This window comes from Amblyomma maculatum, chromosome 1 (assembly GCF_055883805.1).
Source record: "Amblyomma maculatum isolate TAMU_Amacu chromosome 1, ASM5588380v1, whole genome shotgun sequence".
Classification (NCBI taxonomy): Eukaryota; Metazoa; Arthropoda; class Arachnida; order Ixodida; family Ixodidae; genus Amblyomma; species Amblyomma maculatum.
This window is the reverse complement of record NC_139344.1, coordinates 139,947,952-139,961,004: the sequence shown is the minus strand read 5'-3', so window position 1 is coordinate 139,961,004 and position 13,053 is coordinate 139,947,952. Positions and strand designations below refer to the sequence as shown.

General features: G+C 45.2%; 1 long non-coding RNA gene across 1 annotated transcript in view; it reads left to right on the top strand.

The window, feature by feature from the left end:
• The window catches only part of LOC146204164 (uncharacterized), an 89,664-nt gene extending 77,121 nt beyond the window's left edge, over window positions 1-12,543 (top strand). The window contains exon 3 of the long non-coding RNA XR_014702695.1: window positions 9,485-12,543. This is a non-coding gene — a long non-coding RNA (uncharacterized LOC146204164). The remainder of the gene's footprint in view (window positions 1-9,484) is intronic.
• Window positions 12,544-13,053: the final 510 nt, after the last annotated feature.

Here is a 13,053-nt window from a genome sequence, read left to right as displayed (position 1 = left end):
CGAGCGGCGCGCTTTTATCGCTGTCACCGAGGGGCCTTTTCCATGGGCGAAGCCGAGCACGCCACTAGCGGCCCTCATCTGCATGCGCCACAGTGCGCTGGGACGGTGGCGGCGGCCGACCCAGATCGCGAGGCTGTGTTTGCATGTCGTGTAAGGTAGCCAGTTTCCGTTTCACTTTATCAATACCATACAGGCCGGCCTCGGGGAGCTGTAGCGACTGGTATAGCGTCCGCCGCCGTGCTCGCCTTCCACCGCTGCTTTATTTTATTTTTTTTTTCTTCGATTTCGCCTTCTGGAACAGCGATCCGACGGAGAGATGCCGACAGGCGCAAGAAATCACCGCATGCGGTCCGCGATCGAAGCCTCGCGTGTGCGTCACGCGCGCGCTGCGACCCGCGCTCTTCGCTGTGCACAACGCCCACTGCGGCACGCATGAGGGGTCAGCGCAGCAGGTCCCAGATTTAGACGGCTACCGATGACAACGGCGCGCTCTCCTGTCGTCCTCAACAGCTACGCGGCCAGCGTGAATCGAAAGCACTCCGCTGCGAGACAGTGTAATAAGTTAATAACGTTTTAATGCCCCACCGCGCACATGGCGAAAGCTCCTCGCCGAGATTGCGGGACACCCACCTGCACCGCGTCAAGAACGCCGCGTTGCTCCGAAGCACATCCCGATCGCGATTAAACTGGCGCTCGGGAGCGGCTATGTTGAGTTGTTTTAGCTCGTGATCCCGCGAGTCTTAGCGTGTAAATGCTTTAAAAGTTAGGCCATGGTGAAACATTGGCGCAATTTTGATATTTCTTTTTTATGCGTTTGAACCATTTTTCTTTCTTTTAGACCTAACGTCGCAGCGGATGTGCCGGGTCGCTTCTTATCGATATAGCAGGCGTTTTAAGTAGACACACCTTCGCTAACCCCCATTATGCTATGAAGCACTTCTTGAACCTTGAGAGAATGCTATTGGCGCTGTAACTTCTAAAATGTGTAAATACTATACGTGGTAGAGCTATGCTTCCTATCTTATATGCTCTATGTATGTGCACAGTGTGGGCTACTAATACTTATATATTATGTCAGTGAAGTGGCCGAATTACCTTTCTTTATTTTCGCTTCTTTTGTTCTTCCCTGGTATACTTAACAAAAAGAAGAAAGGTAAGACTTGCGACAGTATCCACTGCGTCGTCGTAATTAAGCTGCTTATACGGTAAGAGACAAATAGATGAACAGCGATAATAATTTTAGCGGCGAATAAAAGTGAATTATGGACGCAAGAGCGAGGTGGCAAGTTAAGGCCGCATATAAGGAAACAGCGCCAGGAACAAGCACCAAACCCGAACGAAGAGAGGGACACAAGCGCTCAATAACAACGGAATTTATATTTCGGAACGGAACGCATGTGGGTAACACGCGTAAAATCAGAGTAGTTACGACAAAAGAAAAATGAACGTAAAAAAGAAGGCGCAAAAATGAAGCTATATGTGGTAAAGCTGGCGGTAAATTCACAACGCTGCGTTGCCTTTTCCCTGCGTCCACTGCAGGCCATGGAACGCTGCAGCATATCATTTATTGCGCGTTTTTTAGAGGCTAGTTTAGCCTTGATACAGCTCCGATTCCGCAACTGCGGCAACAGTATAAGCATAAGAATCTTCGCAGGCCTGGAGACGAAAAATAAGAAAATAAGAAAAAAAAAACATAACAGGAAGCTAAGTACAATAAATATAATAATAAAAAAAAAAAACTACTTGTTGCCATAACACGCCCTCCCATTTTTAGTGGAAAAGAAAAGCGGCGCGATTCTCAGGCTAGTTTGAAAGCCGGACAAAAGCCGTTTCCGCGTCACTCGATGACAGGTACTAATGATACACCAGCTAATAAATACTGCACTTACCCTCAACAAGAAAAAAAAAAAATACCTAGTTGAAAATGGAAGAAAGGGCAGTTAGTCTGGTGCCTTGCTCTTTGAGGCATGAGTGATGTGCCATCGAAAGTTCACTGCTATTAAGCGGTGAATGGCTCTTTTCATGAAAAAAAAAAAAAAAAGTTTGCCGGCTGGGTCCAAAGCCTTTGAGTTTATTTTAGTTGCAGATCAAGGCTGGTGGTACTGCTTTAGAAACATATATGTTTCGAAAGCAGTACCACCAACCACCAACATTTTAGCCTATAGGCTAAAATGTTTAGAGGCGCTGGTCTGCAGCACGCAGCTCCAGGGACCACGCATCGCGTATTTGAGATCCTTGAAGAAGAGTTGAATAATCTCTGACGAGCAGAAAGGTGTTCGACGCTGAACAAATGTGTGCTTACGGGACGCGTGTTCTCAAAAAAAAAAAAAAAAAAAAAACTGCTTATTGCAGGTCCAATCTCGACTGACCGAGAGATGTGGTAGTTCTACTAGCGGAAAAAAATGAACCTCTCTTTAATTCTGACGTATTTCAGACGACTAGATTGCGTAACTCCGCCGTAAATAAGATTTTCAGTGGACTCGCGAAGCGCAAGGTTTTGATCGCGATGCTACCTATTGCCTAGCATTTTGCGGTGTAATGGCTAAGGAAATAATTTTTCTCATGTAATCTATAAGGTAATCGGAGGTAGAAAGATAAGTTTTGTACTTTCCATTTAAAGGTCCTACAAATTGTGCTCCATCTGCAGCTTTAATTCTGCTAATGCGCCTGCATATTTTCGTTCAGCCAACATTCATCCGTACTTTGATGGGAAAGACCTCCTGAAGGCAGTGCCGTCTCTCGTACGGCCTGCATGAGAATCAAGAATTCAATGCCCAACTACCCTTCGCGCCTAATGCAATCCATGAAAATCCATGGCACATCAATATTCACAATTTCCTTTTGTTCTGCTAGCATTTTTTGCCGAAACTACCACAACCACTACTGCTTGCCGTCTTTGAACTGCGTCTGAAAGCATGCGCTGGAGCCGCAGCGCCGCCTTGGAGTTTCGTTGGAGCTGCGGTAGGTGGCGCAGGCGTCGCTCGCAAATTTCACAGTACGGAGCCTATTCAGAGGAGGCTTTGAATTAGATGCACACCTGGAGGGGCCTGATCAGCAAGGCAAGATGTCGATAAATAGAAGATTGTTCGCGCGAGTCGAAAAAACACTCGAATTACTGTTATCGACATCTATGGCGGGTTTTCTTTGGTATAAACATCTAATTGGTCCCACTTACTGCGCAAAGTCATGTGCCGTTAGTTGAGCTAAATAACTGGAGCCTGCAGCTCGATATCAGTGTACACGAGAAAAAAAAAGCCAGCTTTCAGGATGATACAGGAAAATGAACACTTGGTGCGGGTAGGGAACGAATGGAAAAGAGCGATTTCGATGGAGGAATCGAAGTTCTTTCCTCGTGGAAATTATAGGATTCGTTACGGCAAGCGGCTGAGTATATTCTCATGAAGTTGGTGTGTGCCGCCGAAATCGAGATAAAATAAGCATGGACGATGGTCAGGAAATTGTTGGAAAAGCTATATTTCCATAGACGCGCAAGAATTCGAGCTTTGGATATGTTTTCAGCCCAGCCGCGGTTGTGCAGTGGTAAGACGGCCGACTACTGTGTCGGAGTTCCCGGGTTTGATCCCAACCGCCGGCGGTTGCGTTTCGATGGAGGCGAAACGAAGAGGCGTCCGTGTGCTGTGCGATGTCAGCGCGCGTTAAAGATCCCCAGGTGGTCGAAATTGCCCTCCAATACGGCTTCTCTTTCTCTCTATCCACTTTCACTGCCCTTCCTCCCTTCCCTTACGGCGCGGTTCAGGTGTCCACGGGACAAGTGTGACAAATACTGCGTCTTTTCTTTCCAGCGAACCAATTATTATTGTTATGTTTTTAAGCAGAGCGATGACACGAATCACTCTTCTACGCCTGTCAGATATTGGTGGAAAAAGTGATGGGTTTACTTAATGGAGTGGCCAAATCGGTGCACTAGGTTTATTCGATTTGGTGATCTTTAAATAGGCTTCACGCGTCGTCCGAGGGATAGAGAAGCCATGCAGCGGCGTCAAGAAGAAATTCGCAAGAGTATAGGCAAACAGAGTACTTGTTCATTGACTGCTTCCTAGATTCTATGCCTATAGTCGGTGCGAAAGAGTGAACGATCGACGTAAAAGGCTTCCGTATAAAGTGCTGATCGCGTTAATTATGAAAACTCATCAAACTCACTTTTGGAGTTGATGACTGTAATCCTAATAAAAAGAAGAAGAAAACACGTAATGCTGCCTGTATACCTTCGCGGATGTAGAAATGAGTCCTCCAATAAATTTGCTGCGAAAACAACGTTTGTCTAATTGTTGGTTTTGGTTTGTGGGGTTCTACGTCTCAAAGCGACTCAGGCTATGAAAGACGCCGTAGTGGAGGGCTCCGGAATTTTCGACCACTTGGGGTTCTTCAGCGTACACTGACATTGCGCAGCACATGGACGCCTTGTTTTCGCCTCCATCACGGCGTTTTTTTTTTTTTTTTTTTCTTTTTTTTTTTTTTTTTTTTTTTACTGCACCTCAACGGCAGGGTTGTGACTAAATGTGGTGACAAATATTAATTCCCAGTATGTAAAACCTCTGAAAAAAAAAAGGTTAAATTCGATAAACAGAAATTTTATAGATCTAAGTTGAGTACTGTATGATTACTTACTGACCACTTGGACATTCATGCCCGCATATACTAAACGCAACCAAGAAGTAAAAAAAAAAAAAAAAGAAGGCCAGCGTGTCCTAGCCCAGTGAAACAAACTGTTGAGAGTCGCCTGGCCTAGTCTGTAGTATTTTCGCTCATAAAAGCGTATAATAAGTAGACTAATTAGCCTATGTGCAATTTTAACTTGAGGAAGAAACTGTCAATTACAAAGTCGCAAAGTGCGGGCGCATTTCTTTCGCCCACTGCACACGCAAAGCCCCAGCGAGAAACGAGCTCCAGAAAACGGCTGTTACTTCCTGAGACGGATCAAGGCCTGATGCTGAAGTGACCCGGCTGTCACGCGGAAGGTGTTTTTATCATGCCAGTTATCATTTTAGGCAGGTAAAAAAAAAATCAAGTTCACGTCAACAGTAGCTTGATGCAAATACTCCAGTCATCTGTTCATCAAGACGATGTGCAACTTCTGTACTGACAATTTGTTTTGAAGCCAGAAATTAAGAAGATGTAGCGAATTCTTGCTTATTAATCAATGGAGCTTGGAAAAAAAAAAAGATATACGACACCTAGACTAGGCCATGCAGCTCCCAAACGGCCTCAAGCAGTTTCATTGTGATAGGAGAGTTTTATTTTTAAACCTTGGTTACATTTAGCAAGGACACTTGGTGTATGCAAGAACTTTGCATCGAATGCTATAAAACATATATGTCTACTATATACACTCTAACTTTGGTCATCTGATGAGAAGAGAGGAGTCGCTGGAGAAAGATTTGATGTTGGGAAAGGTTGAGGGTCGCCGGAGAAGAGGTAGGCAGCGAACGCGATGGTTAGATGGCATCCTCGAGGCACTGCAGATGAAGTTATGTGATGTTAGGAAGATAGTGAGAGACCGGAAAGCGTGGCGTGACATGGTCAATAGGGTCACGAAGAGTCGGACACGACTGAACGACTGAACTGAACTGATATACACTCTAAGAAAAAACCGGCTGAAGTGGGGAGTAACGTCCACATTGGACCTCAAAGAGGGCTGTTAATTTCTCTGCGAGAAGAGCAACTGCGGCGAGAAGCGTGCCGTGTGCAATTTGGAGGATTGATGTTTAGTCCTGGTTCGAAAAAGAGGAGGAACGGGAAGACGAACTGTTCACTTGATCCCTGGTCTCCCTTCCCGCCTCTTTCGTCGCGCGTCTCAGGTGCAGAGAATGTGTTTCTGGCTCGGTGGACAAAACCTGCATGCTATGTTGCTGAATTTGCATACTACGTGCTCGAATTAACCTTTTGACGGTGTCGCTGGTATTCGCGATGAACTGGGAGAAGTGCTGTATGTGCGCTGAGGCCGCACTGGTCCCAGTATCGCTTTGGAAATAGTCGGAAGTCCGAAAACTGGGAGGCGAGAAATGATGCGCATATGAAAAATATGGTTCAAGTAAGCACATTTTTACTACGAAGTCGCTGCGCACCTGTGACAAAACAAAGGCAATATCTTTTTTTCTAGAGTTTCCATGTTTCGATAGGTCGTTTCGAGCATTTCGAGAAAGACATCGATCGCCGCGCCACTGATATCTCATGATACACTGACGATTAACGTAAAACTAAGACTGGAGTCACAATAATACTGGAAGACACAATCTCCCCAGTACTATTCACAGCTTGCCAGGAAGTATTCAGAGACTTGGAATGGGAGCAGTTAGGGATAAGGGTAGAGGGTTGGTTTAGATATAACGTACTTTGTTTTGTTGACGTTTACTTACAGCGTTTGTGCAACCCAGAACAAATCACGCCGGAACCATGAACGTTGCCTTATCGAACCGTACTTTTTTTTTTTTTTTGCGTAAGCTTGGCTTAAGGCATATATAGAAACTCGTGTAAATTACTTTCCGTAAGGAACCGCAGTAGGCTCCCGAACTTTACTTATTCAGTAAAATTGTTGCAGCTATGTTCCGTTGTTGCTGCGATCATCGGTCTAAGGCACGGAACCTTTTGCTGCCAAATCTTATACTGTACTGCTAACACAAAATAATGCTCTGACAGCTACCAAAATTTCGATAGTTCGCAAAGCTAAAAATGGAGAGAACGTCAGGGAATACTATCGATGGTTGTCTGGGTTACCTGCCTGGTGTGATGAGCCATGTCTTTCGCTTACCAATGTCTTGAGTATACGGAGTAACCTCGCGTATGCCGGGTGTCCCAGTTCCCTTGAGCCAAGGGCTAAACATAAAATTAAGGCAAGTGAGGGAAACCAATTTGCGTAATTCTGGTAGCCGTTTTGTGCACCACAGATTATTTTTACTTTCTCATTTATTTTATTTAATATTAAATTTATTTAAATTATTAAATATTGACTTCAGGCAAGAAATGTGATTTGCAAAGTTGGAAAGCAACGTCAAGAACCCCTGTTTCATCATTTGCGACATGGTACATGCATGCATCTTTTCTCTTTGCTCAAAACAAAGCGCGCGAAATAATAATAATAATAAAAAAGAACATCACGACGCTAGCGCATTCGCGCGCCACGATCGTGATGCTCAAACTGTGGTTGGAGCGTATGAAATTAGCAACGGCCATCAGTCGATGGCCACTTGCAGTAGCATGGCCAATAAGCTGGCGATGGTTTCTTCACCCGCGTCAGCCAGTTAGAGCGCGTGACGGATGAAAATTGCAGCGAGCGTGCCATGCTTTGGTCACGCTAAAGACGACTAAGCTTCAAGGCACGGTGTTTCAAGGATAGAAATGAGAGAAGCTTCGTCTGTCAGCTGTAAACAAAGCAATAAAATATATCTACGTTTCGTGGCTTGGCCAGCTTGGCTGACTACGCAGGCGAGGACACCATCGCCACATATATCGGCCTGCCGTTGCAACCGGGCCGTCGAGTCACGGCCGCCGCTGATTTCGTTTGCTCAAACCACAGTTGAGAGCAGAGCAGTCTTGACGCGCGAAGGCGGCAGTCACGTGATTTCTTTTATATTTAGCGGGTTTTTTCAGAAATGGGGAAAAAGTTGCACACAAGGTTTTCCTTATCGCAGATAATGCAAGCCTCAGAAGGTTCTCTCTAACTTTGCATATTCAATTTATTTTCTAAAGTGAATATTCGGTAATTGAGAATAATAAAACCTAATTAGCTAATTAATTGATTCTAAATAATGCTCAAGGACGGGGGGGATATCGTGTTAGAAAAACTGGCCACCTTGTATACGCAGTGCCTGGTGTCATCGACGGTACCGGAATCATGGAAGAATGCAAACATTAACCTCATTCATAAGAAAGGGGACTCTAAGGACCTTAAAAATTACAGACCAATCAGCCTACTGTCTGTTACGTATAAGGTATTTACTAAGGTAATCGCTAATAGAATTAGGACAACCTTAGACTGCAATCAAGCAAAGGATCAAGCAGGTTTTCGGAAACGGTACTCTACTATCGATCATATCCATACCATCAATCAGGTGATAGAAAAATGCTCGGAATATAACCAGCCCTTATACATAGCATTCATTGATTACAAAAAAGCCTTTGACTCAGTTGAAACATCGGCGGTGATGCAGGCATTGCGAAATCAGGGGGTAGACGAGCCGTACGTGAAAGTGCTGGAAGATATATATAGTGGCTGCACAGCAACCATAGTTCTGCATAAAAAAAGCAACAAAATTCCCATAAAGAAAGGTGCTAGGCAAGGAGACGCTATCTCCCTAGTACTATTCACAACTTGCTTAGAGGAAGTATTCAGAAACTTGGAATGGGAGCAGTTAGGGATAAGAGTTGATGGAGAATGACTCAGTAATCTGCGATTTGCTGATGACATTGCCTTGCTAAGCAACTCGGGGGATGAGCTGCAAATAATGATTGATGATCTAGACAGAAAAAGTAGAAAGGTAGGCTTGAAAATCAATATGCAGAAGACTAAGGTAATTCCCTCGCCTTGTCCGCCTCATTGTGATCAAGGAACCCGTAGGGGTTCCGAAACGTATTCTTTTTTCATATTGACTTGGTCAGTGACTGAAACTCTTTTTACTCAACTACCATGCCTGACCAGACGAACTTTCGTCGAACCCTTGACTACTTAGACTAAGGTAATGTTCAACAGCCTCGGGAAGGAACAGCAGTTTACATTAGGTAGCGAAGTACTGGAAGTAGTAGGCGAATATATCTCCTTAGGACAGGTAGTAACCGCAGATCAGGACCATGAAAAGGAAATAACAAGAAGAATGAGATTGGGATGGAGCGCATTTGGCAAGCACTCGCAGATTATGACTAGCAGCTTACCGGTATCGCTCAAGAGGAAAGTATACAACAGTTGCATCTTACCTGTACTCACCTATGGGGCTGAAACGTGGAGGCTAACCAAGAGAGTTCTACTTAAGTTGAGGACAACGCAGAGGGCTATGAAACGAAAAATGGTAGGGGTAACATTAAGAGATAGGAATTGCGTGCAGAGTGGGTCAGAGAAATAACTCAAGTTACCGAGATTGTAGTGGAAATTAAGAAGAAGAAATGGGCATGGGCAGGACATGTAGTGCGAAGAGAGGATAACCGATGGTCGCTTAGGGTATCAAACTGGATTCCAAGGGAAGGAAAGCGTAGCAGGGGGCGGCAGAAAGTTAGGTGGGCGGATGAGGTTAAGAAGTTCGCAGGGGTCAAGTGGATGCAGCTAGCACATAACCGGGTTAAGGGGAGAAATATGGGAGAGGCCTTCGTCCTGCAGTGGGTATAGTCAGGCTGCTGCTGCTGCTGCTGCTGCTGCTGCTGCTGCTGCTGCTGCTGCTGCTGCTGCTGATGGTGATGATGATGATGATGATGATGATGATGAACATTTGGTTGGAGGTGCGGGGTTCTTCAACCTCACCCCCTCATCCTGATCCAGAGCTTCGGCGCCCTGCGACGTCTTGCGCCGTCAGCTGAAGGTTAGGAGGCATCGCATCGCTGTTCCCGAGCCTGCCGGACCCAGCAAGACCTTGCCGTTCCTCCGCCCCGTCCCCCCGCCCCGATCACAAGACACGACCAAGGAGAGACCGACCTGAGACGCCGCACATGACCACAAGACACAAGGAGAGGCCCGAATTAACGACCATATGTGACCCCACAGACCAAATGTACCGACCAAAGACCCCAAAACACCGCTACACTTGTAGGCATCCTCCCCTGCCTATATATATGCGGTGCGTGCCTTGGCCTCCGCCATCGAGTCGTGGCAACGTGTGGCCTGAGAGTGTCCTGGACCAAGGTTCATCCGGAATCATCGTTGTTGTTGTTGTTCTCCTCTAATTTGATGTCACATACCCACACAGGGGGATAGGCCAAGAATTGGGGTGCAGAGATATTAGATTTTGAGATGCATAATTACATCGCCAAACAAAAAGTAGAAATTAATGATAGGAAATATAAAGAAGGAAATTTAAGTATTAAAAACCAAAATAAGAAGAGGTAATTACTAACGCACGCAGTAGGAGAATACTGAGATTTAAATGTAGAGATTAAAAATTCAAAGCATATTAGCAAGGCGGACCTTTTGTTTCTATTAAGAAATTTTGAATGGCGTTAACAACAGACCTGTGGCTGTACCCAAGCATGGTGGCACCGAACGATAATAAAATCTGGCTGCTCAAATTAAGACCCAGCTGTTGTAACGGCTTTTCCAAATACCGTTTTCTCATCCTAGTAAAACGGCGGCAAAATAACAAATGGTCTGTTGTTTCCGGTGCCCCGCAGAATGCGCAGACGGGAGAAAACGCCAAACCAGATCTGTGCATATAGAATACGATAGCGCAGCCTGGTTGAGAGACCTCAGTCTGCCTTGAATGACATGATTTCCTACTACAGGAATACTTGAGATGCAGGTAGTCATCCGATGATAAAATAGATCCAGATTGCGTGCTTAAAAAAGAAGCCTGCGAAATCGTGCTGCGGTTATGTACGCTGTTGCCGGCAGGATAGATTCTTTAGCTAGTCTATCAGCTACCTCATTGGCTGTCACATTACTGTGGCCTGGCACCCACACTATATGTATAAGGCTCAAATGTGAGGGGAACAATGAAAGAAAGGTGTTTAATATTGGCGAATCCATATTCGAAGAAAGCGACAAGCACTAGGAATAAGAGTCTGTAATTACAGCTACTGTTGAGTATGGAGGGTCTAGTTTATGCAAAGCAAGCACCACCGCCAACTCTGCCTGGAAAATTGGGGTAAAATCCGGGAGACGGACTGAAAAAGCCCAGTCTAAAAGCGGACAGTATATTCCAACGCCGGCTTTTTCATGAAATTGAGAAGCATCAGAATTGCTCCCATTATGCTAACGTGAAGACTTTGTAAATGATTTTCTAACAATCCATTTAAAATTCGAGGTGATAAGTGTTTTGCATTATTTGGGGAAATGTCATCATAGACAATTTGTGCCGAAGATCCACTTACTTTTGTTGGAAGGATGTTAGAAAGGACTACGTGCAAAGGTTGTAACATATTTTGCACTAGTATTACCTGCGGGGTATGAAACCGAGGCCATCTGACTCCAAAAAACGAGTCTGGCTCGCTACAAAATATTGATAGGGAGCGATGAAATTGTGATTCATATATTTTTAGATATGTCTGGACAGTCAAGAATTGCAATCTAGCTAAGAACGGCGGTATTCTGGCTTCAAGGTATAATACATTGTTATCCACAAATTTGGGGAGCCGAAGGCATGATCTAAGCGCTTCCAGCTCTACAAGAACAAGCAGACGAATTTTGTAAGCTGCAGCTGCAGCAGCCTGACTATACACACTGCAGGCGAAGGCCTTTCCCATATTAACGCGGTAGCGTTAAGGAGCTCGTGTCGCAGAAAAGCCGGTGCCGTCGGCGGCGTTGGCCGTGAGCGATAAATCCCGGCATGCACTTCATAAATAAACATGCACTTCATAAATAAAAAGCAACTTCCAGGATGGGCTGGGTGGGAACCGAACCAGGGCCTCCGGAGTGTGAGACGGAGACGCTACCATTCAGCCACGAGTTCGGTGCTTGAAAGCGGTACAAAAGCGCTTCTAGTAAATGCGGTGTTGCCTTAGAAACTTGCCGTAGAACGTTATACTGCGGTGTATATCGGTAATTATGAGCATGTTACTTACAGAAGTCGCAGTTACACGAGTAGCGAAGTACGTTTCCGCTACATTTCTTCTGCGCTCTGCGCACATGCAGAGCCATCTTGCGGCAAACACAGAAGAACCCCTCCTCGCAATGTGCGGCGCTGCCCCGACACGTGGCGCGCCACTCGCCCCTGACGTTTCGTCGTGCACCCTCACGGGTTGTAGAATCAAGCGGCTTTCCTTTCTTTAGATCACTATCTTCGCTCACCCGCTTCTCCCCTTCGGGCCGCGCGGGTACCGGTGCGGGGATGCCCCAATACCCTTGCGTTTAATATGTTTTCTCGACGAGGTGCAATAACGCTATCGCGTTCCACTCTTGAAGGCGAAGCTAAAGCGTCCTCCAAATTTTTCTCCAATTACCCGGTTCTGTGCTAGCTGCATCCACTTGACCCCTGCGAACTTCTTAACCTCAGAGAAAGATTTACCGGATGCTTAATTTGGAAAACAAAGAAAGCGCACTTTTTTACGTTTAATGCAAATCTTAAGTGACATAACCAATTCTGAAGAAAGCTTAGGTACGATTGCAGGCGCCTATTGAGGGATTGAATGTCAGGAGCAGCCGTAAAGAACGCGATGTCATCCGCATAGACATACGTGCGAACGTCTTGATGAATGGGAATAGAACTCATTAAAATGTTAAAGAGCACGGGCGAGAGAACTGCCCCTTGAGGAACACCGCTGGTGTGTTGATATCTGCCAGAATGCACACCGTTCAATGAACAGTAAAATTGTCTGTTTTGTAGGAATGTAGATATCCACTCAAATAAATATTGTGGAAAACGTAGAGTTTGTAATCTTTGCAATAAAATTCGGGGCTCTACACTATCATAAGCCTTCTCTATATCGAGAGTCACCAGTGCAGCATGCATTTTCTTGCGCCGTGCAAGAAGAGTTCGACTCTCAAGGTCAGTATGCGCATTCCATATTGAACATTTTGCGCGAAATCCGATTTGACAGGGACTAAGAATATGTTCTTGTTCCACAAACTGTGTAACCCGTTGGAGTACGACCCTTTCAATTAATTTTACCAAGTTTGATGTTAAAGATATTGGCCTGATATTGTACAAAGTATAGCCACCACCATTATGCTTCAGCAAAGGAATCACTTTGGCTAGTGTCCAGTCACCAGGTATCCAAGAATGAATAATTGAGTAATTTACTAACTCTAACAATGAATTTGGAGACACCTCAAACAGGATCTTTAACATTTTTGACGTTGCTCCATCAGGGCCAGGAGCAGCAGCTGGCAATGTCATTACAATCGAAGAAAGCTCAGAAAATGCAATTTTAGGGACATCCGTAACCATATCTACTGGG